Source organism: Sturnira hondurensis, unplaced genomic scaffold, assembly GCF_014824575.4.
Source record: "Sturnira hondurensis isolate 20B ecotype Veracruz unplaced genomic scaffold, ASM1482457v3 Scaffold0006413, whole genome shotgun sequence".
Classification (NCBI taxonomy): Eukaryota; Metazoa; Chordata; class Mammalia; order Chiroptera; family Phyllostomidae; genus Sturnira; species Sturnira hondurensis.
Genome location: NW_028079044.1, coordinates 19,397,203 through 19,411,332, shown reverse-complemented (window position 1 = coordinate 19,411,332; position 14,130 = coordinate 19,397,203). Strand labels below are relative to the sequence as shown.

Below are 14,130 nucleotides of genomic sequence, written 5' to 3'. Positions count from 1 at the left end.
CAGACAGGAAAAGGAAAATGTAAAGAATTGAAGATGGAGAAAGCAAAGAAATATTGAGAGCTGTGAAGGGGGCTCAATAATTTATTTTTCAGTGATGGGTTAGTCTGTCTGATAAACCCAAAAAATTTCCCAAAGCTCAGAGAGAAAGGAAAAAATATAAGAGAAGTTATGAGACAGAGAAAGACAAACCCAGAACAACCCAAATATTTTTAATACGGAGCCCAGAAAAGAAGCATAGAGCTGATAGAGGAGAAAATGTTCTTGTTCTCCAAATAGGAGGGATTAGTAGTGACAGGAAGGGCCTGTACATTTTGTAGGTCTGTGAGGGGAAAGGGGCTCTGTCTAAAGAGATTATGAAAAATGCAAGGAAAACTTCCATTTCGAGGTGGACATTCAGACTATCATATTGGACTTCCCATCCTGCATCTCTTCCAAAGTCCCGTCGAAACAGCTGAAAATAAAAAATAAAAATAAAAATAATAATGATACGGAAAATCTGTCACTGTTCAAAACAGGAGGAAAAAAAAGGATTTTACCCACATACCAGACGGTTAAACAAATTTCTATACAGCTCAATGCACATAATACCAGTTGGAAAGAAGGGTTAGATAGCCTTCAATTTATTTCACAGGACAAAAAAAAAAGTCTCTTAAGGGAAAGACCTCCCCCACCAGATCCAAGGTTGGTTGTGGCAAGGGCTATAGACAAAAATTAATCACAGGAAAGTCAGGAATGGCAAACATCCATCTTCTTGAAGCATCCTGGAAGTGCCCAGGTACTGGGTGCATTCAAGACAGGGATCCCATGGGAAGCTTACCTTGGATGTCTGGCACACAGCATGCCAAGGGGGCAATGATGGTTAGGGGGTCACTCCAGCTCTCAGATCGCTCTATGTGGTTGCATTACACGGGGCAGGGGGGGGGATCATTTAATCTGAAGGTAAAACTCTGCTCTTTCAGGAGTTTCCACAGACAATTGGTTCATGACAAGCTTGTTATGTTCCTGGCCCGGAGTTAGGCTGAGGGATGCAAAATGCACAAGTGTTGCAGTGCCCAAGTCTGCTTCATGGAGTCACTCAGGCAGAGGTATCAGGTTGCCTCTGAAAGGAAAAAGTCACATTGACATTTGTCACATAAATGTCAAAGAAACAAAGCAACATCCATGAGATTTTGAGGGAAAATAATTATGACTTAAAATTCTGTTTCATATTTAAGATATTTTTCATATTAAGATGTTTTAGGCAAGCATCTATTAAAAAGCAAATAATTCATGTACCACCATGACTGAAAAAAAGGCTCCACAGAAAATATTCTAGTCAAGGAAATAAATTCAATAATGTAAAGGAAATTGTAATAAAAGGAACATCAGTGAACTGATAAAAGCAGTAAAATTTAATGTTGAGCCTGACTCTTCATTTTTTATATATTGTGGCACTTACTGTTGGATGCCAATAGATGAATTTTTATTTTCTCCTTACCAACAGGATTCCAGTTTTGTGTGGTTGACAACATGCCCTGACACACTGTTGATGATTGGCCTAGGGCTGGGCATGTGACTGAGTTCTGGTCAATGAACAGTCAGAGAAAGTCTCCTGTAGACCTCTTGGGGAGAAGTCTGCTTTTTGATCAAGATAGAAAGTGAGGTTGCCTGGCTTTTCTTCCTGTTTGAAGGTGGTTGCCTGAGGATGAAATACCTGGAATGTGACATCCACCTTGTGATGGTGAGAAGGTCGAAAGAATGTGAGAGATGCCCACTGAGGACCTGGAAACATATTGAAGAGCAGCTAATCCAACAATGTACCTGCCTCCCTTCACCCACTTTTCTGTACAGCATTATTAAATGTCCTTAATGTCTGAGCTACTGCTGGTTGGTGGTCTGCTATGTGAGGTGGAAGGTATGGTTGGATATTTAATAAAACCATTGAAGATGGTTCTTGAAAGAGAACGTACATACAGAAATTAGGAGCTGGGATTAAATCACAATAATCTAAATCTAAAGGCCTCAATTACTATTGTAGTAACTGGGAGGACAGGGTGGTATCGGAGGAGGGAAGAAAAAATGTACTTGTTATGTCATCTTTAATTAAAGAGAACTAATAGCTACTGTAAAAATTTTTAATAGATATACAAACTTACTTAAAAATTTTAAAGATAACTAGTAATAGAATAAAAACAGAATCTAAAACATCCAGATTCCTTGAGGAAGAAAAGGAGGAGATAAAGACAGAGATTAGATAGATAGATAAATAGATAATGAGAGAAGGAGAAAAAGTGCAAGAAATGGAAAAGTCAGAAAACATATATATGATCACATGGTAGAAATAAGCACAAAGACCCCCATGTTTCCATTAAAGTGAATAGTTTTGACTCCACTTTAAAAATACAAGGTCCAACTAGAGACTTTTAAGAAACACACCTGACAGTGATATAAAAAGCAAACACAAAAAATGTACATTGTCCTGTAAATGTAAACCAAAAGAAATCTGGTGAGGTAGTATAATTATGAGAAAACAAAAATGTACAACAAAAAAGAATTAATATATGAACAGGATCATTTTGGTCAAAACTGTTAGAAATATGGGGAAATCCACAACAGTGAATTATCCCCTTGTGTGACAGATTGTCACATTAATGGTCCCCATGCTTTTGTGCAGTTCCCTCCCACACTGAGTCTGGGTTTGGCTATGTGTCTTCCTTAGGTCAGTAGGACTTCAGCAAAGCGAATGATACAAGCAGGGACTGTTGAGCATTAGGGCTTGTTCCCTTGGACTGCCTCCGCCATCTTGGGCGGAAGCCCAAAGTAGCCTACTAGAAGGAGAGAGGCCACGTGGAGGCGAGACAAACCACCATTCTTGAACCCAGCCCGCATCCGACCCACCAGTTGAATCTGACTGTAAGAAGGAATCCATCCAACTCACAGAACCACGAATAACAAGGAAATGTTACTGTGTCAAACCACTTGGGGGTGGTTTTGGGGGCTCACCCTTGGGGGTGTTTTGTTATGCAGGAATAGATAATGGATACAGTTTGTGTGACCCAAGCATTTCTCTGTGACACCTGAAAAGAACAAATATTCAGTAAGGTTATGATGAATTCAAAAATTTATCTAATATAATTAATTTAACATACACAAATCAAGATTTTCTACTCTGCAAATATAAATACATTTCTTTCAAATCAAAATGTTTGGGATTCAGCCAAAGGTATTCCAAGAGAAATTTGTAGCCACAAATTTTCTTTTCTTATTTAGAAATAATAAAACTAAATGAAGTGACAATTTAACTTAAATACAAAGAAAAGGTAAATCTAAAGGAAGCAGAAATGTGGAGTCATAATTAAAACAAAAAATAATGAGTTAGAAAAGGCAATAATCAGAGAATAAATGTGAGTGTCTTTGAAATGAATAATAAAAATGGTGAGGCTAATCGTGAAGAACAAAGAGAAGATTAACAGGTGCGGTGTGGGCAATGAGAAGTGGGTCAGAACCTGTGGGTGAGGTTTTGTATAAGAAAGGAGTGTGTATAACTCTTAAAGAATTTGAAAAGCTCATTAAAATGAATAAATTTACTAGGAGAATGTACTTGCCAAGTCGACTCAAGAAGTAGAATCTTGAAAACACTAATAATCAGAGAAGAAATAGAAAAGTTATTAAATAATTACTCTGTAAAAGATGCCTTTTCCATGCATTGTAAAGTATATTTCTTTTAGTCCTTAAGGAATTTAATGTTCTTGCTATTTAAAATGTTCTAGAACATAAAAAAGGATAAAAAGTACCCCAATTCAGTTTTTCAAATGAAAGCAGCCCTGGTATCTCAAACTAACAAAAGTAGCAAAATGATCAAAAAGTAAAAATGAAACTAAAGATCAAATTTAAGAGAATAGATGAAAAAAGTAAACAAAATGATAACAGATCAAATCCAAAATGTTATTAAAAGTAATATATTATGACCAAGTTCAGTTTTTTCCACTAGTGCAGGTAGTATTTTATTAACATAAATAATTACATTTAAAAAGTTAAAATATAAATGACCATATATAACAGTATATTACTTTCAGGTATACAACATATGGTTAGTTATTGTATACATTACAAAATTATTATTGCAATAAATCTAGATAACATCCATCTCAAACATAATAACAATTTTTTAACATTTTAAAATCAAAGATAAAACTTAATTATCTCTATAGATGTGAGAAAAGTTCTTAGTTAATAAAAATACATGACTTCATTAATACAGTGAATACCTATGTCAAATTAGCATGGACAAAATTCTTTTATTTGTTGTATTTTTTCCATTATCATTTATTTCCCCTATACCCTCCTCTACCCCCTGCCCACCACACTCACTGCACTGTTGACTGATACAACTCTTCATGTGGAAATATTAGGAGCATTCCTACTAAAGACAGGAACTAAACAAGAATGTTAATCTAACCACTATTCTATAACTTTCTCATAAAATTTGATTCGATGGTGAAGAATCTTAAGGTTTTTCATGCTCATTATTTTTAGCTATTTTCCCCTACTGATTTGAAATAATAGCTTTATCATATCACAATTTTTTATTTTCTTTTCCTGATTAATCCCCAGGCTCTCTGCATTATTTTAATTTCATAATATTTTATGGCTATTTAAATTCTCTCTCTCTCACTCACATACACACAGATACACTAACATGAGAGTGCCCAAACTGCCCTACAGAATAGTTCATCATTCCTACTAGCTGTGTAGTAGGTGGTTTTCTGCATTGGTTATTCTCTCCCAGGCAAGTTCATATGAAACGTTAGTTCTTGGGTCACATATGCCTTAGAGAATCTGATGAAGACTAAACAGTCTTCACCTCGCTCCCCTATAGCTATGTCTATATCTACATCTACATCTATACATATATATATATACATATATATATATATATATCAACACACCAAATTGTGCATATTATGATATGCATTTATAGGCTCTCTAAAACTTATCCATGGAACCCAGGTTAAAAACATCTGATACTAACTAATACAGGGGTGGGTAAAATTGAAAAGGGCATTTTGAAAAATCATGGACAATATAAAACATGCTGCAAAACTGATGAAGTGAAATGTTGCAGGATAGATTGTTTAAAACTAATGAAGTATCTTTTAGAACAATTGAAAAAGAAGTATGGAAAACTAAAAGGACTGAAAAAATTTTGTTCTTACCATGTGAAAACTGCCTTCTTTCACATGTGCGCCGAGTACCCAGATGACAGTCAGTGGCAGCCCGGGAACCTGGAGCCCTGCTTTGATCGGTGTCTGGAGGGTTCCTTCAGCACCTCAGGGAGGAGCGTCTTAGTAATTTTTTTATTCCTGGAGTTAATCTATTTTCTCAAGACAAAGTTGACAAAATAAGTAAAGAATTTCTGTTAAAGCAAATTGAATATGAAAGAAACAATAGATTTCTAGTTTTTAAAGAATCTTGGACAGTTGTGAGTACACAAAACACAGATTTTATTCTTGTGTTATTATTTATTAATCTTGTGAACATAGAAACAACTGTAAACCTACTTTTGCCTATCCCATTTTCATCTATATTTATTGAACCATCTTTTACACTTAATTCTTTAATCCAATTGAATTTTTGGTGGTTATTTATAATACATCCCTAAGAAATGTACAGTATGATCCAAATATTGTCCCTTCCCCATAAATATAATATACACACATAGAGAAATAGATAAACGCTATAGATGTACCAAAATTCTTAACACAGATCTGGGTGGTTTGAGTGATTGTTTGTCCATTCTTCACTTTTCTTCTCCTATTCAGATATTCTACAATGAATTTATTTTATTTTTATAATGAGAAACAAACTGATTTCTTTCAGAAAGAAAGGCCGAGAGTACACTGTGGTGGGTTTCAGAGTTGCTGAGAATGAGAGATGAGAGGGATGTTCTTCTTTTGTAGAGGTAGAGATGATCGTGGGGGTTGGGGAGAGATGAAGTCTGAACATCAACTGTTTGTGCTGCCGCACCAGCGTGGGCAGGAATCAGAAGCTGCCTGGGCCCATCTCCTCCTCGCCTGGACACAGGGCCCTTAGTGTGCACTGGAGCCTGTGATAGGCCGACAGCAGGCTCCTACAACAAGGGCCCTGTGTCTGCCACTGTCCAACACAAAGGACAGAGGTCCCCTGTTTACTTTGGATTAGAAACGTTCAAATGAAGGACAGCAAAAACATTTGAGTTTTCCCTCTTTTCAGTTTCTTACAAAAAAACAAATTGTAGTGAGTTGGGGATTTTTTGGCATCTTCCCTGAATAAAAACCAGACTAGATTGTTGATGGAGTCTTAAAGACCTTCCCTTGTTTATTATTACTTTTTTTAAAGATTTATGGCTTAAAGGTTAAGAAGTAGCAGTGACTGACTAGGCCCCTGAATTGTCCATTCATTTCCCAGGAAATGGGGCATTCCCCGTACCTTGGTCAGCTGGAACAGGTGACCTTTGACCTTTTGCAATAAGCTCATTATAGGCTGGAAGCACCCACATGTTCCTGACCATGCCATCTCTCCCCTCCCCTCTTACCAAACTCCCACACAGTTGGATACTCTTTTGCCTTTCAGATGCTCATTCAAAATTAGGAAATTCGACCTACAAAGAATTTTATCAGACATAGGAGTCTTTAAATCATAAAGGTCAAGGTCAAGGTTCTACATTGGAAGACTGTGCCTGAAACTATAGGGAATAGGCTCTAGAAGGCCACTGGCGAAGGCCCGTGGTGAAAATTGTATGGACTTTCATGGCTTCAGGGTCAATTCATCAATTTATCAATTAACTCTGGCACAAGGACAACTTTCTGAACCTTTTTGATTGTCAAGATTCTTAGCTATAAAATAGGGATACTTGTAACACTCAGCACATAGAGTCACTAATGAAAATTAAATGAGACAATGCATTAAGGGCGTAATCAGAGCCTGATACATGAAAACCACTCAGTGCCTGATGGCTGTCACTGCTGTGACTTGCCACAGTTGTCCCCTGATGTGGAATAAGACAGTTGTAGCATTGGCCCAGTTCCGGAAGAGGGGGCTGAACTGGTGCAGGTGCAGGACTGGGAAGCACAGCTTGTAGGGCCAGTGACTTGCTGTTGGGTGCTGGCTTGTTCTTTTGTTTGTTTGTTTGTTTATGTTTTTTATAGTTGTCCCAATTTTTCCCCCATTGCTTTCCCCCACCCCATGCCCCAGCTCCCAAGTCAATCCCCACCCTATTGCTTGTGTCCATGGGCCCTTTATACATGTTCCTTGACTAGACCCTCCCCCTTCTTTCCCCTATTACCTGCCCCCCCCTTCCCCTCTGGTCACTGTCAGTCTACTCCTTGTTTCCATGCCTCTGGTTCTATTTTGCTCATTTGTTTATTTTGTTCATTAGGTTCTACTTAAAGGTAAGATCATATGGTATTTGTCTTTTGCCACCTGGCTTATTTCACTTAGCGTAACACTCTCCATGATTCTGGCTTGTTCTTGAGTGACTACCATAGTATTGGTAAATCTTGAAAGGGGTGGACATAGAAACTTTGAGGAGGGGCTTTTGCACCCCACATCTGACTCTACCCTCAGAGTCTCATGTAGTCTTTTAGCAGGGTAAGTTTGAAAATGGCCCCTTGTGATGAGAGATGTCCCCGATGGGGGTGTGGTATATATATGAACAGTATGGGAAGGGGAAAGGTGAGACCACTAATCTACATCCATGTTATCATCCTCTGTCCTGTCAAATCTTATATGTTACTAACCACATCAGAGGTAAATATCTGAAGTGACATTTGTTTGTCCTATTTCAGACCCTAAGGATTCCTGAGTCCTTCCTTCCAGCAATGCCGTTTAGAGGTGCATCTCTGAGGATCAGACACAAAGCAGTCGGTCCAGAGAGGCTGGGCATTTCTACTTCTTTTTATGTACTGAGTTTTTATTAGTCACCAGCAAGAACAGAGGGAGAAAAAAGGAAGCCAATGGATTTTAAGATATATCTAAGGTCACACACCGAAAATTCTTGGAACTTAAGCCATTCCTTCCTACACCAAAATTTTTCAAAGTTCCAATGGAAGGAAGCATTTATTCCTAAAATAGGTAGATGAGATATTTCTAGAGCAGAAGTGATTCCTCTAAGAAACAATCAGAAAACCAAAGGCAGTAATACCTTATTTGAAGGTCAATGCTTCTGGTGAAGAGCAGTTTCTTTGGCTCCGCACTAGCTTTAGAAATTTCTGTTGAGTCCTCTTTCCCCATGTTCAGTCTGTTTCAGCTTACTCTCCATGCGGCCTTGCAGGTGCCCCTGAACTGGCCTCCCTCTTTCCCTTACTCTCTCCCCATCTCTCCCCTTCTCCCTCTGTTTACCCAGCAATATTATGAGAAACTAAGCATTCGAATGAATTTTTAATTCAATTTTAATGAGTGTGGTTTCATATTTTGTCCTTAGTTTTAAGAGAGTATATTAACATTTTGTGTTCCCTTTCTTTTTCCATCCTCACCTGAGGACATGTTTATTGATTTTTAGAGAGAGGATGGGAGAGAGAGAAAAAGAGAGAAATATTGAATATAATTGTTGCCTTCTGTACGTGTTCCGACTGGGGATTGAACCCAAAACTTTTTGGTGCGTAGGATGACTCTCCAACCAACTGAGCCATTCAGCTAGGGCTTATCATTTTTTAATTTAAAAAGTTAAATTTAGTTGGCCTTTGGTCAGATATGATTCATGTGATTTTTTTTCCTTTTAGAGTGTATGACATTCTCAACAACAACAAAAATCCTTTGACTTCTGGTTAAAATATATTTGATGCTGTCATTTTATTTCTTACTCTCATATGACTAAACTTTTGGTTGTTAATAGTTTTTCTTGTGAGCATTCGTATAAACTTATGGCACATGTTTACAAATATAGGAGTAAACAGCTCAGCATGATCCTCTGTCTGCCCATGACCCCGCCTTTACCTGTGTTCTGAAACCACACCCCAGATCTAAAGGCAAATGTGCCTGCTGTGGTGTCCTGGACTTAAGTATCCCTAGCAATCTGGCCTGCCAGCTATCACAGCCATTCAGGTGCCATGTAGGCATCTGCCAATTTATCTACTTTTCCAGTTGGGCAAGACCTTGGAATTCCCCAGGACGGAACCTCTTAGGTGAGACAGGTTCGGCAGTATTGCTGTTGGATCACACTGAATGAGATAACCAGCATTTCCCTCTCCTGGTACCACTTGCAAAGAGCTTCTGAATCATTATACTGTTTGATCCCGACATTACATGTGGTGAAGCTACTAATGTATCACCATTTTGCAAGTGAATAATCTGAGAGTCAGAGAGACTAAATGATTTGTCTGGAGTCACACAACTAGGAAGTGTCTCTGGCCTTCTGAACTCCAAGTCCAGGACCATTGCATCCGCCACAAGTGAGAAAGAAGTCATTGCTTCTCTCTTGCAGGGCTATCTTTCCAGGAGAGGACACTACTAGAACCCTCAGCAAAGAGGCATTAAAGACACGGTCCTGTTAGGTTCTTAATTATTCAGATCTCAGAGCTCCTTGGCCTCGTTGGAGTCTCCCTGCCAGCTCGGCTGATGAGACTGCTGTTTACTACTTGTATAAAAAAAAGGAATCCCCCCATTTCTTACAGTAAGTAAAAGTTAAGAGTCATTGTCACAGATGACAGAAATGTTAGCAACCAGATTCCTGTAAGGGCTAAGTGGTTCTCATGAATTGTATCACACTGCTTCTATTCCACGTCACCCTCTGTGTAGTTTGCTAGCTATTGGGGGAAGCTAAAGAGCGGTTTCTAACAATAACCATGAAAGCCTTTTCTTCTTAAATAACAGTGGAATTGGCATAATTGGGAATGAAGATAAAACGTGGAACCAAGTTAGAGGAGATGAAGTGTATGCAGCAGGGCTGTTGAAAATGTAATGCTTGGGCACATTACTTGTGGGGGCTCAAACCTGGGAAAATTAACTACCATGATTTTCCCATTTGTTCTACATTTTAATTCTGGAGATAAAGCTGTTTTTGCTCATTTATTATTTTTAAAAATTTGTAAGAAAAAGAGAGAGGAACAATTTTAAAAAAACAACAACTACTGTTTGAAACCATTACAGCCAGAAGAAGCTACAGAGGAGCTAGAGAACCTAGTGACTAAGAGAAGGAGGAATGACAAGTATGTCCTTCTTCTGGGAGGGGTGCTACCTGTGTAGATCGTCACACACCAAACATGCCCTCACAGGTATGCTGGTGGTAAATGATTTGAAAGACATCAAAGTCAGAATAAAGGAGAGTCTGGAACACATTTAATGATTTGCTTCTGGGGATCATTGTAAATGACTGAAAATTGGGGAGACATCTCTGAATTTTCTGGCTCTTGAAGAATTCAGCTAGAAAGTAAAAAACAAGACCTGTTCCCTTAGGAGTGTCTCCAGAAGTCCCAAGAAGGTAAGCAATATTTAAATGTGAGTGAAGTAGCCTTACTCACCAAGCTCTACTCGCAATCAAAATGTCATCCTCCTAATTCTATTAATGAACTTCCCACCTTTGTCTCAAAACATACACACATACACACATGCCCTTCCAAGCCACTATGTCTAAAACATTCCTGCTTAACTCCTACTCCCCTTCAGAGCTCAGCCAAAATATCTCTTCTCCAGGCAGACTCCTCTGATTCTTCCCACACAGAAACATGGACTCTGATAGTATCCTACCGGCTTCTAAAGGGGCCTCACAGCATTTCCTTTGTCCCCATCATAGGGAGTTTTGTCTAACACCAAAGAGAAGATAAGGATGCCCTTCTACCCCACCCCACCCCTCACTAGGTTCTCTTGGGCTTACAAGTATCTGGGGGTGTTAAGTGGAAGGATCTCCAGAAGATGTGGAGGCCTTGGGTCTCCTGGGCAGAAGTGGGAGTGAAGGTGGGCATTGGAACCATGAAGGACCAGGCGTAGAGGAGAAGGTTGCTGATTCTGTGAGCCTGACCATGCCACATCATCTCCCGCGTGGCAACACCTCCAATAGACAGTTGTTAAGGTGTCTGTGGAGGTCAGGCACTAAGTCTGCAAACTTGGGCCCCTCGGTGTGGACTCTAATGGTCAAGCTTGGATAGAGAGAGTGGACCCCCAAGAAAGAAGGGCTCCCGCTGCAGGGCAATGTGGGCCAAGAGAAAGGTCAGGTAAAGAGGGAGGTACCCAGCCTGAGGAATGGGGCCCGACCCTCATTTCCTGGATACCAGCTCAAGGATAACATCATTAACCTGGGAGAGTGGCTTCGTAAACAATATTTAACTTAGGAAAAGTAACATTACTTTTCTTTCATCTAAATTCATAACTATTGTACCATACCACATTTATAATTACATCAGAACTTCCAAAATTGTTGGTTTTATGTATACCTTCCCCTGTTAGAAGTTTACATACCTACTACAGTCTAGAATGTACTTGATGCCCGATAAATATTCATTGAATGGATGAGTGGATTAATCTATGAAGATTCCTTAAATCTTAAATAATCTCAAACCCTCTTGTCAGAAACTTTTATCAAAGCAAAATCATGAAAACTCCACTGCCCAATATGTTTTTGAAAAATCTACATCAGCCCTGCAAGTCTGAAATCTCAATTACTGAAAAATAGGGTTTTTTCCAAGGTAAGAATAAAGGCACTTCTACCAGGTGTGGGCCTCAGCCCCTGCAGATTAGGCACCTTAATCAAGTGCTCACTTCTATACCTGGTGGGTCCTAAAAGACCACCCTTTCTCTTGATTTTTTTCCAGATTTAACTAACTTATCAAATCTTTTTGAAAGAATAAACTCAGGAAGGAGACTTGAGAAACAAGCAATCAAGACCGAAGTTTTCACTTTGTCGAGAACACAGCAAGTGGAGGTGTGCATCCTAGGAAGTTTCAAATAATTGGGAAAAACAGGGGCCCAACCGTTAAAAAAGGGCCCCCTGTCATGAGGGGACCAGGGCAGGAGAGACAGGACCATGAGGGGACCAGGGCAGGGTCTCTTTGTGCTGAAATCAGTGTCGTGACCTCTCCTGTGTAAATAGCAAGATCACAGCATTCTCTGAGGTCTGGATTCCCTGTCTTTATGCCGTTCATGCCCACCCCAAAACAAAGAGTCTGGTTTCAAAAACTTCTGGAATTTTGCCTTTCTCCCTGACATATCTAATCACACGTATAAAACAGGTAGCCACAAAGAAATGAGGTCTGGTTTTAAGTGCCGTTTGGCTCAAAGTGTATGAGGCAGGCTCTCCCAACTTAAGATATTTATGAAAACAGGAAAAGACAGGAACTCAAAAGGATGCTAGAAACTTCATCCCAATCAATGGCTTAACCAGATTCTGGGAGGCAGTTTTCTTAGTTGTAAAGTGGTTCACATCAGATTGTACAAACCTATGCAGAGTATGTCTCATATAATAGATGTCAACGGGAAGCCAGCTGCCTCTACCTTTCATTACAGACAGCAAGATCCAAGGTCATGAGAACTAGAACACTAGTGTTCATGAGAACTAGAACACTAGCCATATGCCATGGAAGTGCGGCTTTTTAAAAATTAAAAAATATATACTGATGTATAATTCACATATATTGGTTTCAGGTGTAAAACAGAAGGATTTGATATTTGTATACCTTGTGAAATGATCACAGCAATAGATTTTAAGTTTGATTGACATTGTCAGCTTCTATAGTTAAAAAATTTTTTTCTTATGATGAGAACTTTTAAAATGCATTCTTTTAGCAAATTTCAAATATGCAATACAGTATTATTAAGCAGTGCTGCTTTTGGAGGATGCTAATACTCTATCTATTTGAAAGTAGCACCTCCCAGGAAATAACTGGTCAGGAAGTGTGTATACATGGGGAGGGGTGGGAGGAAGGAGAACCAGCAATTTTGTACTATACCCTGGGAGGTGCAATATTTACACGTGAAGCACTACAGGCAGGGTGGGGACAGGAAGATCTCTAATAAGCAGTGCGCACTATCAGTTGCAGTTTTGCAGGTCCTTTAATGGTTCAGAGGAAGAGACAACCGGGAGGAAGGATGCGCTGCCTCGGTTGCATGGAGCCACGTTAGGTGCACGCCTGCTAGAAACTGAACATGTGCCTGTACACCAGGCACACACTGTACCTTGTAGTCGGAATCTGAAAAGATGCTTGTCACACAGCGAATTGACAGTGTGGTCAAGGGCAACACACTTACACGGACTGATGGCCGACATCTGGTCTGGAAAGCTTTCACCTTAGCTGAAGATAAGAAAAAATTCTATTCTTCATGCTTCAAAACTGGCATATGTAAAATACTTACAGAACATGATTTTGAAGATTCTTTCAAACAATCTATTGCAGAACCAGGAGGAAATTTTAGAAAGATGAAAAATTCTGTGAAATGCAAGAAAATGTAGTGTTTATTTGGGCACTCAGTGAATTTATTCTATTTAGAGTGAAGAGGGTACTATTGATAATTATATCAATGTCTATGACAAAAATAGATTAAAGCATTTAAATATAATCAGTAAATAGAACCTGGAAAGTGTTTAAAAAATTATATATCATGACAAAATGAGATTTATTCCAGGAATGTAAGTTTGGTTTAACATTGTAAAAATCAATATGATTCATGTAGTAGCAAGATAAAGAAACAAAATTCAATAGATGAAGAAAGAAACTTGATAAAATTAGACATAAATCCATGATAGAACTCTGATTATTTGAAAGCATGGTGATATCACTCAAAGAGGGTGATTACTCTCAGTTTGATGTACTACTGTGGAGAAAATATTAAAGTTTATTCATTCTCTTATGTACATGACATTGTTCTAGCTGCTTAGTACACAGCAGAGAAAAGAAAAAAAAAACAAAAATTCTTGCCCTCATGTGGCTTACATTTTAGTGGCACAGTAAATAAATGATGGTGAAAAGTACTATTGTGAAAGGTAAAACAGGGAAGGGAGAGGGGAAACAAGGGAGGTGAATAGCTATTTTTAAAAGGATGGTCAGTCCTGGCTCATGCAGCTCAGTGGATTGAGTACAGGCTGCAAACCAAAGGGTTGCTGGTTTGATTCCCAGTCCAGGCACATGCCTGGGTTGCAGGCCAGGTCCCTAGTAGGAGGCCTGGGAGGGGCAATCACACATTGAT

At 39.0% G+C, this 14,130-nt stretch overlaps 1 long non-coding RNA gene across 1 annotated transcript; it reads right to left on the bottom strand.

Moving 5' to 3' along the window:
* Nucleotides 1–215: 215 nt before the first annotated feature.
* LOC118988910 (uncharacterized) lies at nt 216–5,276 on the bottom strand. The gene is made up of 3 exons (XR_005066872.1): nt 5,196–5,276; nt 818–1,099; nt 216–451 (listed from the first exon to the last, which is right to left on the bottom strand). It is a non-coding gene; the product is annotated as an uncharacterized LOC118988910 (long non-coding RNA).
* Nucleotides 5,277–14,130: the final 8,854 nt, after the last annotated feature.